Raw genomic sequence first — 17,254 nt, 5'->3', positions numbered from 1 at the left:
GCGGAGTACTTCGAAGGTGACTGTAGTGATATTCAGCAGTGAGGTATGTAGCGCTTGTTCTAGGATGAGTTCGTGAACTTAACTGTCTGACCTCGTATGTTTTCTTGGAAAACACTGAGGTGTCATTATTGGAGTTATTCAATCTGGTTGGCATATTGACAAGGACCTTCAAGAATCAGAGGTTAATGTCCCTTCATTTGTCCATAGCCTATAAGGGCATCAAATTGTAGGATATCCTAGTATTCAAAAGTACATTTTTTTTTCAAATGTGGTGATGAATTCTTCCTGGTCTATATATTTGTTAGTTTGATACTATTTAACTTATTTTGTTTCAGTCTTTCAAATTATCAGGGACAAAGTGAGTGTGGTAGAGTCTAAAAATGATCAGACCTAGACTTAAAATTGCCACATTTGAACTCTGACTATTCTGTTTATTAGCTCCTTAATTTCACTTAAATTCACTTTTACACAAATATAACATGAGAATAACTGCTTGGTTAAGGAGGCTATGAAAATGTTTTTGGGGGAAGCAGGCCAAAAAAAAAAAAAAAAAGAAGAGATGAAGGCTAAGAAAAAGTTATTAAGGTTTACACAGATTACTGAATACTTCAAAAGGGGTTGGTGCATATTAGATTTTTCAGGATGGCATAATGAAGTTTCTAGAAGCTTATAAAAGCTCTCCTAGTTTTTCTGATAAAGATAAACTGAATAAACTGAAAAGGACTGCAGCGAAACTAATACCCTATTATCCAACTTATAAATAATTGGTTTGTTTAATATTCCTAGTATGTATAAGAATTATTTTTGAACTCAAGATATCTAGCCTGAAAATGTACTGACTGGTTTTGTCACAATTTACAAAACGAGAAATACCAATGCTAGGGCAATAGCATGATCATATCTTCAGTCTCAAGGCCCCCAGGGAGCTTTGAAATATATAGACGACGGTAGAAAACTAACAGCCAGCCAGCCTGTACCACCCTGGAGAGTCTATACAATAATATGTAACTTCCTGCACGAATCTTTCACATCTTTTACATTGTCTCTGTCAGAGTCTCCCTACTGGACTTGGGAAAACAGAGAAAGGATTTAAGTTCACTCCACCAGTAATCTCAATAACGTAAGAAAAATTATAATTTGCATGATGTTGTTTCAGGGGTTTAATATCGAATAAAGCCTCATCATGGCTTGGAGTTAAGAGCCCTTGACTCAGCATTAGAAAGCTTGGATCTTGAGATTACTATGCTAAGTAAAATAAGCCAGACAGAAAAAGTCGACAGCCACATAATTTCACTCATATGTGGGATATAAAACTGAAAACAACAAAGGAACAAGACTAACAAATGAAGAAACAAAAACTCATAGACACAGACAATAGTTTAGTGGTGACCAGAGAGTAAGTGGGGTGGTGGTAGAAGAGGGTAAAGGGGATCCAATATATGGTGATGGAAGGAGAACTGACTCTGGGTGGTGATCACACGATCTGATATATAGATGATGTATTACAGAATTGTACACCCGAAATCTATGTAACTTTACTAACCATTGTCACCTCAATAAACTTAAAATAATAAAAAAAATAAAGCTTGGGTTTGAGTCCTTTTCTGTCAGGGATCTTTGGGCCACTCCTTTAGTGCACCAGAGTCTCAGTTCTCTACCAACCAGTGGCAATAATTACAGGCTCACCCACCTCCTGGTTTTGATGTGAGGATAGGAAGTAGGGGCTACGTTTAGTGGATGGAGCTACGGGCAGATGTGTACACATACGTTATTTCTTTATACTCCTCATAGATACTCTTCAAGGAAATTATTGATTTGCACGTTTTCCAACCCCCCAGAAATGATTATTGAGGCTCAGAAACCCACGTACCCTACTAAAGGTCACAAGCAATAAGACAGCCAACATCAAATGTGACTTCACTAATTTTCACGCACATGAGTTTTCCACAGCTCCAGGATGAAGCAAGGTGTGCCGGAGGCTGCAAACAGCAAAGCATTCATTTATTCCAGGAAAAGCAAACCTTATCCCAGAAAGGAGGCTTAATTATAGTATACTACTTGGTTCTGAAGTGAATAATATTTACATAATTATAGTAATGCAAACCCTGGCTACTTATTTAACTAAAAATAGGTATATTGGGAGGATAGGATTTTAGAGAATAATGGCTAAAATGAAGAAACCAAGAAGCCATAGTCGAGGCATAGCATTTAAAAGTTCACAGATAATTACTACAAGAATTGGCTAACGCAAAAAGAAAAAAAGTAAGGTATGGAACTGGGAGTAGGAGCAAAGGGATAAGTTATGATTTCATTCTGTTATCAGGCTTTTACAGCTACTTGATGTCTTAACTATGTTCATTGATAAACCAGCAAGATGAAACACTGAGAAAACTTATAAAAGCTTAATGAGGCCACTCTGTAAATGGGCTGCATTTTATGTTGGGCTTTTGGGACCTATGCAGAATTGACCTTGCTCTTTATGTTTTCACATTCTGACAATCTGGCCTATTTTGCGTCTATTAAGATTTCAAAAAAAAGTGAGGGGTTCTTACGTCCCTAGGAAGAGTCTTCTCATGTTTGCTAAGTTTGCAAAACTCAAGTCTTAGTCGATGGCTAGTATTTGTTTATCATTCAAAAGCATGTTGCTTCTTCTGCTGCTGAATTTGAGTTAAGGTAAAAAGTTAGAACTGGTTGAATGTGGAAATCAACAACAGGAAGGCTGTAAGAAACTGTGGTCATGATCTGTCCCCAAATCCTCCCATAACCTTCCTTCATTCAATTAGGGAGCCAAACTTCACTAATGAGTGCTGGAGTTCAGGTACCGCTAATGATGAAATGATGAGTGAACCCCTTGAGGGCTGAAAATATATGACCAGGAAAAGACAAGCCTTTCCTGAATCACAGTATGAATGTGACAGGTGAAGTATTGGGTCTTATGCCTGACCATACGCAAGAAGCATAGGAGAAATAGGTATCTTTAGCTAAAGGCATCTCTCTATTTTTAGTTGACAGATTGATAAAATAAAAATATGACAATGAAGTTTATGTTTTGTAACTTAGAGAGAAGGTTTTCCTCCTTGGACATGTGTAGCTATATATAAGCATGCCCATGCATATGTACAATACTTACATTGAAAATGTGAATATGTAAAAAGTTATGACTGATTTTTTAACCCAAAATACCAAAAAATGACATATCTAACTACATGCTATCCTTTGGAGAATAGTTATTTTGGAAAGAATTATACCTGTCCTAATAGTCTCCCTAAATTTATTTATTTATTTTTTTGTATCCTTTGCTAATACATTTTACTAAATAGCATTGAAAATAGGTTTTGGAGAATCGATAATTTCTGGAAACAGCCAAAAGAATGTAGAATGAAATCTCCTAAAGGTGAGTAAGGCATCTGAGTCATACGGTTGTGACTAAACTATGAGTTTGATGATCAAAGGTAAGATTACATTTCTTATTGATCAAGCTAAGAATCCCCCATGGAAATCCAAAAGCAAATTCCACATGTGCTTTTAAAGATGTTATGGTCCTTGGGTTATGTCTTAGTCTTGAAAGTCACTCCTCCTCAGTTGAAAATTGTAATTTTGCTAAACCCAACAGAAGAAACAGTCATTTTATAGTCACATGGCTGCACACAAATCCAGAAATATTGACAAAAGATAAATGTCATCAATATGCAAGACGAATTAAAGAGAGAAATGGCTGGAGTTAAAGAAATCTAGGAGGAAGGCAGAAAGGGAAGCTTAGGCTGACAGGCTGCGATGAACCTCTGATGACCATTTTACCTACAGCTACGGAGGGCTTCCTGAAGGGGACAACATGAAGTCAAAGGGAGAAAGTACATGCCTGATGACATTCTTGGTCTCCTTTGATCCAGCTGTTACTGAAGAGGGATATTCTTAAACTTTACAATTAAGTGGGCCAATTAATACGCATTTATTATTATTATTATTATTATTTTTAATTTATTATTATTTTTTTTTACATTTTTAAGTAAATGTATTGGGGTGACACTGGTTAGTAAAATTACATAGGTTTCGAGTGTACATTTCTATAACACATCATCTATACCTTACATTGTGTGTTTTATTTTTGATGGTGGGAGTAGAGGAAAAGGAGGAGAGAGGAAGTGAAAATGGAGGACTAGGGACAAATAAGAATGAATAAAAAAGGCTCAATCTATCCGGGGGACATTATCACTACCTTTTAAGAAAGATAAGAGAGTTGGGAAAGCTAACGGGTTTGAGGAATTGGAAAACCGATTCATTCAATATTTAAAAAAAGCAAAACTTAAGTTTGACAGGAAGGTATTTTTTTTCAAGGAGCTCACATTACATACTTATGCTTCCAGTGTCACCAAAGGTCACGAAATTACAAACCGAATAGCTTCTGACTTAAAGGAACATTTTGTCTAACTTTGAACATATATTTTATATTTCCACAATACTTCTAAAATAGGTACTATTTTTACTGTCACTTTTCGTATGGGGAATCTGGAGATTCTGGTGAATTTAAACTTGCTCAAATGATAAGTTCCAAACGTATATTTCACCCTGTTTTTCTGGATTTCAGTAGATAGTCCTGTGTCGCACAAAACCTTTCCATCAATGGACTGCGATACCGTGTTTCCCAGAAAATAAGACCAGCCGGACAATCAGTTCTAATGCATCTTCTGGAGCAAAAATTAATGTAAGACCTAGTTTATATTATTATATTATATTACACTCAGTCTTATAGTAAAATAAGACCGGGTCTTATATTAATTTTTGCTCCAAAAGATGCATTAGAGCTGATTGTCCAGCTAGATCTTATTTCGGGGAAACACGGTAAGAGGGTGGTCCCATGAGATTAAACTGGAGCTGAAAAATTCCTATCACCTAGTTAGAGCCTCATTAACATCTTTGCACAACACACTACACAAATCCTCACCATTGTGTTCCAGTTGCCTACAGAATTCAGTACAGTAACGCGCTGTACAGGTGTGTAGCCTATGAGCTCTAGGGAACAGAATTTGTCAACCCAACATGCGTCTCTTGGGCACAAGGATTATTTTAGGCTAGTGAATTTTAAGAAACAGCACACAAGGGAGAAACTGAAAACCAAGTACAAATTACCCTTTGTAAAACATGTTTATATTTAAGGGAAATGTCCATTTGTAAGGGTGTCTCTCTAGCTGTACCAGCAACAGGGGGTGACCTTATCTCTAGACACTCTTATTAGTGCAGAAGGCAAGGACTTAAATCTGCATAACAAACTGCCCTTGCTTACTGTGCTTTTCCTGGTCACCTCCCATAACTGACTCCCCCCATATCTTCTTTTGTCTACAGCTGAAGATGGTATTTAACGTGGTGGCTTCAGCCATTTTGGAGAGTTACTGCGTTTTCCTGCTCTCTTCCTGGTATTCCATGTTAATAAACTTTTGTTTGTTTTTCTCCTAATAATCTATCTTTTATTACAGGGATGTCTCCAATCAAGAACACAGAAAGGTACAGGGAAAATTATTTTTCCTCCCTTACAGAGCAACAGGCTATACCACACAGACTGGGTATGTATAGGCTGTCCCATGTAGCTCTGTGTAAGCACCCTCTATAATCGCATGATGATGATGAAATCGCCGAACGACGCATTTCTCACACCATGTCCCTGTTGTTAAGCAGCTCATGATTGTGTTATGTAAGTCCTGAGCACTCTCCTTCTATATAATTTCCAGATTTCTTGTAACATCAATTTAATTATATATTCCCCATACCTTTTGTATGGACAAAATACACTGGAAGAGAAGCCTAAGTTTCTAAGACTATAGATTTCAACTTAATAAAATTGATAAAAGTAATAATGAGCTCTATATGCTTGTCCATATTGTCTTGAAATGAAGCCAACTTATTGTTTCATTTCATCTTTACCTGTAAAACCCCAACTAATAATACTTATAATTGTTGTCTGTAAACTATGTGTTTAAATAAGAAGACCTTCAATCAATTTTAGCTATAAGATGAATACAGATTTCTAGCTGGAAATTACATCAGAAAAGTCTGTGTCCTTTCACTACACTCTAAATACTATATATTGTCCCTGATCTGTGTACCAAACAAAATGTTAATGTTATTACGTTTCCTTACCACTTTCACCCATAGCATCTCTTTGCACAAAGCTAATAGTACTATCTGCATGGTGCTTTCTACTTATTAAACACTTGAATTATTAAAGTCTCTCTTTATCTTCCTCAGTACTACTGGTGGCAATGTCAGCACTAATCTCCCTGTATGCCAAGTAAAAGTTACTTAAACCAAGTTACTTGGTTTTCCTTAAACCAAAAACTATTTTGCACAGAATGAGTTCGGGGAAGTGTAAGGACGTCAAGAAGACGGTTAAGGGTTCTACACCTAACACTTCTGGGCAGACCTTTCATACTTTCATGGACAAACTGCACAGATGGCCTGATGTCATGGTATTGTATAGCTGGAAGGAAGCTGATCATCCAGTCAATGTTACACTAATATGGGAAGCTCTTCTTCAGCAAGAACAATTGGAAGTGAAAGCTCATTTCTTTTGAATGGCAGCCATCATTTTTGAAGATTAATATTTATTTGAACATGTGTCTTATCGGATTGGAAATCACTTTCATTGATGCTTAACTTTTTAAAGGAAGAAACTAAAGTGAAAAGGTGAATGGAGTAGTTACCTCTTTTGATCTTCCACAGAGAAGATGTTTGAAGAGATATTAATTATAGCTGGAGAAACATCTTCACAACTGTTCAAAGGAACTATTGGCAGTTCATCATCGGCTCATCGCCTTCATCAGAATTATCTCAGTCATACAGTTTATATTTCTAACACCAATGGCATGCTATTTCAGGACTATATCCCCAAAACAGGATTATAAGAGGTAGCACTAGGATTGTATTTGCATACGTATGGAATTAAAAAAAACCAAAACACTAGAGGTGTATGTAGCCTGTCTGATCTTCATGGTAATGCTGTCAGAATTTCAAAGCTTTCTTACATGTTTAATGAACTACCTCACACGGTGTTTAAACGTTTTTCACCTTTTTAACAAGACTTCACAGATATTATGAAATTGACATGATCTGTTAAGAATTAATGTAGCAATTTGACATACTCTTGAAATTTCAAGCATAGTCTAATTATTACGCGAGTGAAAAAAAAAAAAAAAGCCTTGAAGACTATGCAAAACCATTCCTAAAGCTGAAAAGGGAGATCCTTAAGTGTTATTTCAATATGCTAGTTTTCATTTTCATTAAGCTGAAGAAAAAGCATTTTCATTGTTCTAATCTGCGCGTGTTTCTGTTGGGCTGAGCAGAATGAATTAGCAGCTATGTGGACATTCCAGGGTTGGTTTTAAGGTCAATGCGGATCATGTGACCCATCAGGAAAAATAATAAAGAATTGCAGCTTATAGAGTTCATAGATGTCATTTTAGTTGTTCTACACTTCAGTTGTGTATGTGTCTCTGTGTGAGTTTAAGTAAGAGGCAGTGGCTTCAAGACGCAATGTGGAGAGTCGGGAATGACAAAGATCATCAGATCCAAGTGACAACCAGTCTGGATGATTTAGTCTCCTATGAGTGGTGCTGGCCCTGCATCATCTGGCTGGTTTGTCTAATGACTAATCAGTCCCTTTCTCTACACACTTTGACTTCTAGACCCAGCCAGACTCACTGTACAATTTGCTCTAGCTTTGCCTCAGAAATTCTGGTTGAGTTATGATACTGCAGTGACCGCTAAGAGGGTTTGTGGGACACTGGACTTTCCAAGGGCTCAAACCAGCATAGTTCTGGAAAAACTAGGGGGTTCATCATCCTAGACAGACATAGTATGTATGTATGCTGTTGCCAGAAGCCAAGCAGGTGGGCTGCCTTTTAGGGTAACTGTGTCAGGTCTCCCGTTCTAAATCATATAATTTCAACTGCAACCAGTGCTTTATTTTCCTGAAAAATAAATTACCTTCCAATAAGAATGAATGGGTGCTTTATCTAAAGGGAAACAGAGGCATGGAGAAGCTGAGGAAGAATCTTTCACCTAGCAATCCTTTTCCCTTGGCGACTTTGTGGAGAATGAGGCAGTGGTCTTTTCTCTGTCCCTCTTGATAGGCAGTATGGGGTTAAAATAATCACGCTCAGCGTACGTTGTCAACCCACTAAAATCACGGAGCAGAACCCACACATTTAGCAGCACTACCCATGCTTGTGCGGTCTCAATTCCCCATTCCCTGCCCAGTATTCTAGTTTCTGCTCTGGGTAGGTAGTCTGTGCATAAACAAAAGAATGCAGCAGACATATGTGTGTATGTGTGTGTGTGAAACAATAAACTAAAATAAGAATATCCTTAGAGTGGATTTTTGTTTTCCTCTTTTTCTTCTTCTCTTCCCTCGTTTAAATGGATAGTTCACTTTATTTTAATGGTCCTGTCTGGGATCCAGGAGGGAAACCTTTCTTACTGACGGGGTCTCTACTTAACTGGTGTCTCTGTCATCAGCCTGACCTTGGAGCTTTCTCTAGTGCCATTATCCCCTGGCGCTGGCTTATTTTCATACAGCAACCCCCTGTACTTGATCCCACTTCATCTACTTCACGGACACAGACATTTGTTGGGTTTATTAGCTCAGCAGGAGCCTTATCACATTTTGTATCTGAGGCTGCTGGAGATGTCAGGAGATGGAAATGCTGTGTAGCTCTTTATCCTTCTTTCTTTCGTTTTCTCCTAGAGCCCAACACTACATTTGGATTCAGCGCTCTCGTCCTACTAGCTGCTGAGATCTCTTTAAATATGTCTGGCTTTGCCATCTGCACCAATAACACTGCAAAGGCTTAGCCATGATTAGGCTGTCAAGATTTATTAAGTTAAAAAGTATCAAAGTTTCTTGCTGCAACCCCAGACCTTTTAAGAGTCTACCTTCTTTGGAATCCCTTCCCCCCTCTGCTAACATTTCAGTCAATGGGTTTTGCTTGACCTTGACAAACATCTGCACCCAGGGAACACTAATGAATTTGGGCCAATTCATCTCCAAACTCCAAATTTAATCAAGCTGACATGCCGGGGAAAGCAGACTGTAATTAACTTCTAGCATTTTAGGTAATCTGTAAATTTTCATAAATTTTACCTGATAGAATTTTGCCATGTTTTAACCTTTTTTATTTTTCAGAAAGACACACTGTTAAACTAATACATCCATATTGAATTGCTAATTATCAATAGTAAAGAAGTGTGCATGTGTATTTTTAAATTTGAAAGATACTGAAATTAAATATTTGCTATGTAATAAAACCCCACACAACCTGCAAAGCTGTTGCAAATTTATTGGTGTTGTTTGTTTTTGAGGTATCTGATTGTTGTAATCATTTGAGTAAATTTACACATAAATGGCTGTAGGCTGTACCTGATTATAACTAAGTTCAAAGAACCTGAATTTACCACTTTTCTTTGGCCATCACTCTATTAGAGAATGGGCAGTATCATTCACGTAAGATAATATTCTATCTGTTGTTACCTGAACAGGAAGATCTCTAATTTGATAGAAACTCTCCAAATGAATTGAGTAGGTTCCATAGACTCATTTATAAATGTCATTAATTATTATCAGCTCAAATCATAATCCAATTATTCCTTAATAAACCTAAAAATGATGTCTGTGCATGTATGTTAGAGAAAGTCTCATGTGTTTGTCTCTAAATTAGAATGAGGCAATCTTGGCAAGGTCATTACTTCACTTCTAATATATCTGTACTGGTGTTGTGTTTGAAAGCAAGAACAATAGCATATAAGAAATACCAAATCTTTAATTTGCAAAGTACTCTGCATTGCAAAAAAAAAAAAGAGAGAAAGAAATGGAATGGTACGTGGTAAGTATTTAAACATATTTGGCGCTAAAAAAAGCACAGAGAAAAATCTGCAATAACAGCTTCTAAAAAATAAGGGATATTGTTACTAAGCTGAATTAATTCAAGGAAGACATTTAGAAATATCCTGTTCTTCAGTAAGGAAATTTTCAATTTGTGCTATAAGAAACTCTTTTGATCCCACATTTTTCAACACTATACACACAAAGACCAATCTCACATGTTTATACTGGCAAGAATATAAGCGTTGAGATTTTAAATCAATATTTGTGTACAATTTATTATATTGATGATTTGGAAAGATTTGGAAGAAATGAAAGTTTAAATGATGCTAATTTTAAGAATGTTTTCGAATATAAGTATTTCTTTAAGATACTTTTTTGATGTAAACCTGATTACGCCATTAAAAAAATCTGGTGTATTTATTCCTTTATGCTTTTAGCAACTGTTAAATTCCTCTCGATTTTTTTCAAGAGTCAACATTTCTTTTCTTTTCTCAATGAAAATGTTATTTTCCTTTAATTTCGAAAGAGGTATGCCAAGAAAGGAATTTCTCATCCTTAAATCTTTAATGAGTTCCTTTAACAAGATCCCAATAATCAAACTTTATCTTGTGACAATGGATCTCAAATAGCAAGTAAAAAAACTATCAGATGCTTCATTTTCTTCTTTTAACTAGTTATGTTGTAAATATTAACATCTAAATAAAAAATTCCTGCATTTAACATGTTTCCTTATATAAAGAACTTTAGGTAAATACATTTACTAATCATATGTGAGGAAATGAAAAACAAGACACTGAAATTTGAAAATACTTCCTTCAAATTGAAATATAAATTTGTAGTTGTAGTAACAATGAATGTAATGATTTCTTTTTATTCTTACTCTATTGCTTTGTTCATAAAATCACATTGTTCTATTACAGGCACACAGAAAGTAAATGGTAGGAATGATATAAAGTAGGCAAAGCTATTTTCATTTTGTTTCCTTCATCTTTTATATTTTGGTTTTCAAGCCCAGGTCGGGGATAAAAGTGTAAACGTTGTGTGTAAGAGGCAAATTCTGTGTTAAATGGCATCAATATTAAATTAGTGATTCTGGTTGAATGCAGAACATTTTACATTTATGAGGTCTGCACACGCTGCTATATTCATATAGTATATATGAATATAGCCCCTGCTATATTAACCCTAAAGTGCCTAAGGAATTATTACAGATGTTCCAAATCTAAAGTAAACAGTAGACATGTGCTTTTCAGAGATTCTTCATATGTAGAAAAATGTCTTACTTGGGTTTGTATTTGTTTAATATTCACTAAGGAGCCATGTATAACTGGCTTAGAAACACACTGATCGAGAGGGTTTCCATTTATATGGATAGAATTTTCTTTTCTGTCTGTGGGTGGCATTTACATGGAATGGTCCAAATTATTTGAAAGGGGATTATTAAGGCTGAAAGAGATACGAGAGAAAATAAATCTGTTATGTTTACGTTAATGGTAATGACAACAGGTATTCTGTATAGTATGTTACAGTTCATGACACTGTCCCATACCTTTTCTCATTTGATCTTCACTAAAATTTTGTAAAACATTCAAGTTCCTCCAGAAATGCTGCCTATGAAACCCTGGGGAGGAAGTCAAGCATCAGAAGCACCTGTGTTCAGGTCTTGCCTCTCCTGCTAGTTTAGTTAACCTCTTGAAGGTGGAGTACCATCCTTTACATGCAGGAGAAATGCTTCCAGGATTAAACGTGATGAGTGTGTAAAGCATTTACACACTCACACACACGCTAGCTGCTATCACTACTTGAAGATGAGGACCATGGCTATTTAACGTTGTCCTCTCAGCTCATTGTTTCGTACCTAGAAGAGTGCCGAGGAGCCTGGTGGATATTTGTTGAGTAAAATTAATGAAAAGTGAGAAGTGAGAGTAATAGAGTCAAGTGATTTGTCTGAGGTTGTTGCCTGGGAAGCAGCAGAGCTGAGAATCAAGTCCACACTTCTTGACCCTAAGGTCCGAGGTCTCCCTGCTGGAGCTTGCGCTGAGCAAGGTCACCACTGCCCTGCCTTTCTCAGGGGACTGGATGTCTCTTATCTACCCACCCATCGATCGCTGCACTAGCCTTTTGATGGCCCCAGCCTCTTCACCATGTATATCTAGTAATTTAATGTTTCAAATCATCAGCAAAGAGTAAAATCTGGCAGGACTTTCTAAACACTCAAGCAAGTCGTCCCAGAAATTGCTCAAACTTAGGCAATGGTGATGCACAGACCACCAACTTTATTTCCAGCCTCCCTGTTCTGAGCAGTTCTGCTGATCACACATGTCTTATAAGGATTTTTCAAAATAATCACTTTCATGTAACACATAGTGCTCTTAAAGAACAAGGGAGCAGGATGGGTATTTGATGATAAAAACTGTTAGAGTCAGAACCATGCGAGCCATTCCACGTAGTGTGAAATGCTACAGATTCATTATGCACGTGTGCCTGGAACCCCACACACAGAAACCCAAATCTTAAAGAGGATTTGTGGAGTGACAATTTGATAAACAGACACACAGCATCACGATATTAACTACCTTAAGGCCAGTTACTCTCAGGAGGACTTACAACAAAAATCAGCAACAATGTTGACAACAAAAAAGTCCCAGTACCATCCACAGGAGCAAAACCAGAAAAATCAAACAAACAAACAACAACAACAAAAAAAAAAATGAGAAAGAAAACAGAAGCAAGAAGACTTCACATTCCAGTCATTGCAATCTCTTTGAAATGAATTTCTCTTTTGTTGTCATATGAGTTATTGGGGAAAATAATTTTATTCATGATTCTTTTCAGTATTTTTTAATGCTAAACTTCATGTGATCAAGAAAGTCATACGAAATAGTGACTTCGAAAGGGATGAATAGCTCTTACGGAATTCTCAATGTATGACACCATTTCCTTTTTTTTTCTTTTCTTTTCTTTTCTTTTTGTTACTGTTGTCATACAATTCTTGCAAAGTACCTATAAGGTTGATTAAATCAACCAGAGATGAAAGCATATAGAAGAATATCTACTTTTTACATATAGGATGAATAGAAACTGCTAAATTTAAAAATCTTATTGGAAGAGAGGGAAAGACCTATCTTCAAGGGTCCTACATCTCGTATTCAAAGATGGGAGCCAGAAAGATATTGAGAGAGGAAAGAAGCAAGAATTGACCCTGTGCTATGTGTTCAGCAAAAAAGTGCTTTGGACAAAAAATAATAATAAAAGGTCACAGTTCAAATTAAACTGCCAGGCAGTCTGTACGTGGCCTGCTCATTATATATTTATTGTTTCTTGACTATGGAAAAATGATCATTATCATCGTGGTTTTCACCTGACTTTCAAAAATGAATGCACATTATCTTTCGCATTATCTAAATAGAATTGGCTATGTTCCGAGCCGTTGCGAAACTTAAAATGATAGAATGTTCCTTTTGCCCATCTGTCTCGTGCATCTCTCTTCTTTTGCTGGGAGGGAAGAAAGGGGGAGACAGTCTTTTTCCTACGGCAGGCGGGTAAGCCAGCCGTTGTTTCAATGCCAGTGTCATTTTATGAGTCAGCAAGACACAGTTAATGCTCTCTGGGATGGGGGGGAACTCTATGACTCCCCAGGCGCAAACCTGCTCTGACCCAGTGCCAAAGGAGTTTGGGCAGGCTCCTCCAATCCTAGGTCAAGGTCCATCTTACAGCTCTGTGGAACCTCCTAACGTGTTTATATTACCATCCAGGACGTTTGTTTATACAGTTAAAAAGCCGTCTCTCATTTTCCACTTAGCGCTGATGTTAACAACAACAAAAAAAGTGTTTTCACAAAAAAGAAACTTCTGATTTCCCGGGCATGTACTGAAAATGAAAGTGACGAATTAAATACGATTGGAAAGAACTTCATTGTCCCCTTTCATCTACTGTCTTCAACCCACACTGAAAAAACACAGGTGTTTCGCAACACGCAGCTTAGGTCTGACATCCAGTGTTTGATGTTCAGGGTTAAATTTAAATCCACCTGGCCTGGTTACCAATCTCCACAGTTGCACCCAGGCAGGACTACGAAAGATTGATGATTGTGATTGCGAGATTAATCCTGTAATGTTTACAAGACTCCTGAGCTGAAACCTGGTTGGCCGTATCGTGCTACCCAGAGAAGGCTGCTTGGCCTGCCAGGGTAATTTCTTCGGATGCAGTAAATAACTAGGCATAATGAAAACACTCTGATGTATTCCACTGCCTGATTGATGGTCTGCATGTGATACGGTAAAAGCAGTGTACTTCCTATCACAAATTTACATATACAAACCAGCAGAAGACGCATGATAATGTCAGCATCCTGCAGAGGCCCAGGGATGTTACCCAATTTTACAGCAGTTATGAATTACTGTTGACCTTTCTGGCCTCTCCTACCAGTATGCTAGACTTGAGCATATTGAAAATCATCAGTCTGAAGCAGTCATTCTTTACATAATTATGGCTATTTGTGTGTGGGGTAGGCCAGGGTTTCTCTTATTGTTAAGAGTTAGCATTAAGAGCTGCAAGGCACTGCTGTGACCTAGGACAGTCTCTGCCGCTTTATACACATGTTCAGAAAAGCAGGCAGAGGGACCCTGGAAATACCGCAGCGTATTTTCAAAGCACGGTCACACTAAAACCAAACATGGTAAATGTGTTTCAGCATCTTTTGAAACACTGGAGAAACATGATCCTGGCAGCTTGCATTCCGTTTTATGAAATGCGATGGTTACAATTATTTTTCAGTCTATCTCTGTCATAATGGAGCCATATTTTCTTATTTCATGTCGTGTGTCTATGACCTGGAGAAATAGTTGGTAAGATCATGGGCGACTCTCGAGGCCATATCTAGGTTCAGGTTTTGAATTCATGCAGATGTCACACTGAAGGCAGCTCCATACTTCACACTAAATATCTGAATAATCAGGCTTTCAGGACATTGCTAAACACAGCTCCTTATTATCATTTGCATTTTAATGTCCTTAAAATTATTACACGAAGGGAAATGTTTTTGATACATTACAGCATTTCCTCTAAATGTGTGATGATGTTAATGAGTTTTCAATCAGTATCCTAGCCTGACACCGTACGAAAATGTATGCAAAGTTCATACCCTGTCAGGGCCCTTAATCAGGACCATTTATTAGAGCCCTGCCTTCTCTGATGGTTGCTGCAGCCTTTATTAAATATACTGACTTGGCCATCTGAAGAGAAGGACAATAAAAGGTTACTGGGGATGAAAGCATAAATGCTATTTGCTCATGTTTCCTTTGCAGACACTTCTTCAATAATTAAGGACGGGCTTTCTTTGGCCTTTTAGGCTTTAAAGGTGCGTATCAAACATAACAGTTCTTGTCTTATGGAATGCTTAATACTTACATTTAGTCTTAAACACAAGTAAACTAACTTAGAGGTTGTGAGCACAGGAGTAAATACACACACGGTCACACACACACACACACACACACATCTTTTTTTTTTTTCTTCTACCAAGAAAAATGATGACAACCTGGTCCAATATGTGACATCACGTCACTGGATTTTCCTCTAAGGAGACCAGATATGCTTTAAATCACATAGAAAATAATTAAATTAAAAATGCTGCCTGCGCTTTTGATTCTTAGAGGTAGATATCTTTTTATTTCCTATCTATCCATGTGGGGACTCAGAATGGGTTGTGGCTCTCTAGTCTATTAATAAATTGTGAATTTGACAAAAGAGCTTTCGTTGAAAGAAATGTGGTTTTTAGCTTTTGCCATTAACACTAGTGACTTTAAACAATTAATTAAGACAATGACCGTGAAGTTATACAAGGGTTGAAATTGGCATGAAGGATACCATTTTTCTGAATTACATGCAGAGTAAAACAAAACAAACAGAAGCCCTCGCTAAGCAGTATTGACAACCTGGTGTTTGGATACAAATTCAATATGAGAAAACAGACTCACTTCAATGAAAGACAAATAAACAACAAATTCTGTTTTAACACGTCTAAATAGGGAGTAGATGACTGACAGGCTTGGGTCTCCTAGGAAAGCCTTTAGTTGAGAACTTGATAGGAAACCATTTGATTTGAATGCAAGTGGTGTTTCCCCTCAGGGGGTGAGCTGAGTGGTGGTGGGGGCGGTCACAGACACCCCTTTCACCAAACATGCCTGCTGGGCTATACCTCAGAAAATGAAATCTGTGGGGTCCCCTAATTTTAACAAGTGTATAACTCTACCATCAATTTAGAAGGCATAGTAATTATAGCAGTCTGCTGATTGCTCCTTTTCTTATCTCCCTTAAATCACACTCCTTTTGCTTTTTATCCAAATTTTAAAGGCAATTTTATAGCTAGAATTTTGCCCATTCTCAGGTAAAATTTAGATTTCAGGTTTGTGTTATTGGTTGATTACAAAAACTATTCATGTCACTCCTAAGGTAATTTCTGAATTGTTTATTTAAAATAAGATGCCTTGTTGTCTAAGATTTGGTAAGTGAATTAACTGATCATTGCATACTTTCCAGATATTTCCTCTCTCCAATTAGCATGGCTATCCATATCTATCTATTCAAGTCTATACACAGGAACTGCTAAGCCTGTAATATCATGCTTTGAATCGCTCTGATTCATTTTTTTTTTTTTTTGATTAGTGATGCCTATTGTTATATTTTCCCTCTGGGGGGAAAATCATCCTTATATAGACAGGCTGCTTATTTGGATTAAAAAAAATTAAAAAAATAAATGAAGTGTTGGTTATATTGATCATTTTTTGAAAATTCATAACAAAAATTGTAACAAAAATTATAAATTTGAGCACTAGTGCACAAAAGAATTGGCATTTAAAGAAGCTCTGAGTTAATTATACTTTTGTAGCAATGAAATTACTTTAAAGGATATCTTAGTAAATGAACCCTTTGATATAAGCATTGTATGTAATTTCATGCATGCATTTCAGATTTACTGCATCATGTTACAATCATTTTTTTCTGATTGCTGGTCCATCTTTACCACTCCTCCCCCTTACCTTTACCCTGCCAACACACACACACACACCACCCCACCACATCAGGCAGACCAAATGAATCAAGCAGTGTCCACTGGTTTGAAGAAAGAAATATATAGAATGCATCTCTAAGCACATCAAAACAGCCCATAACACATCTTCAGTATTATCTTCAATATAATATTATAGAGTACTGAATTATTATTTCACTTATTTTGGAGTTAGGAATATATATGTCTTTGGTTTCATTAAATAAAAAGGAATAGGGCACTTCAATTCACAGGGAAGGATGCAGAGAGCATACATGAATATTAAAACTAATAAACCATGCTGGCAAGATATATATTTTTTGGCAGTAGGT

The sequence above is a fragment of the Rhinolophus hipposideros genome (genome assembly GCF_964194185.1).
Source record: "Rhinolophus hipposideros genome assembly, chromosome: 13".
In the NCBI taxonomy this organism is placed as follows: domain Eukaryota; kingdom Metazoa; phylum Chordata; class Mammalia; order Chiroptera; family Rhinolophidae; genus Rhinolophus; species Rhinolophus hipposideros.
Note: the sequence above shows the minus strand (reverse complement) of the source record.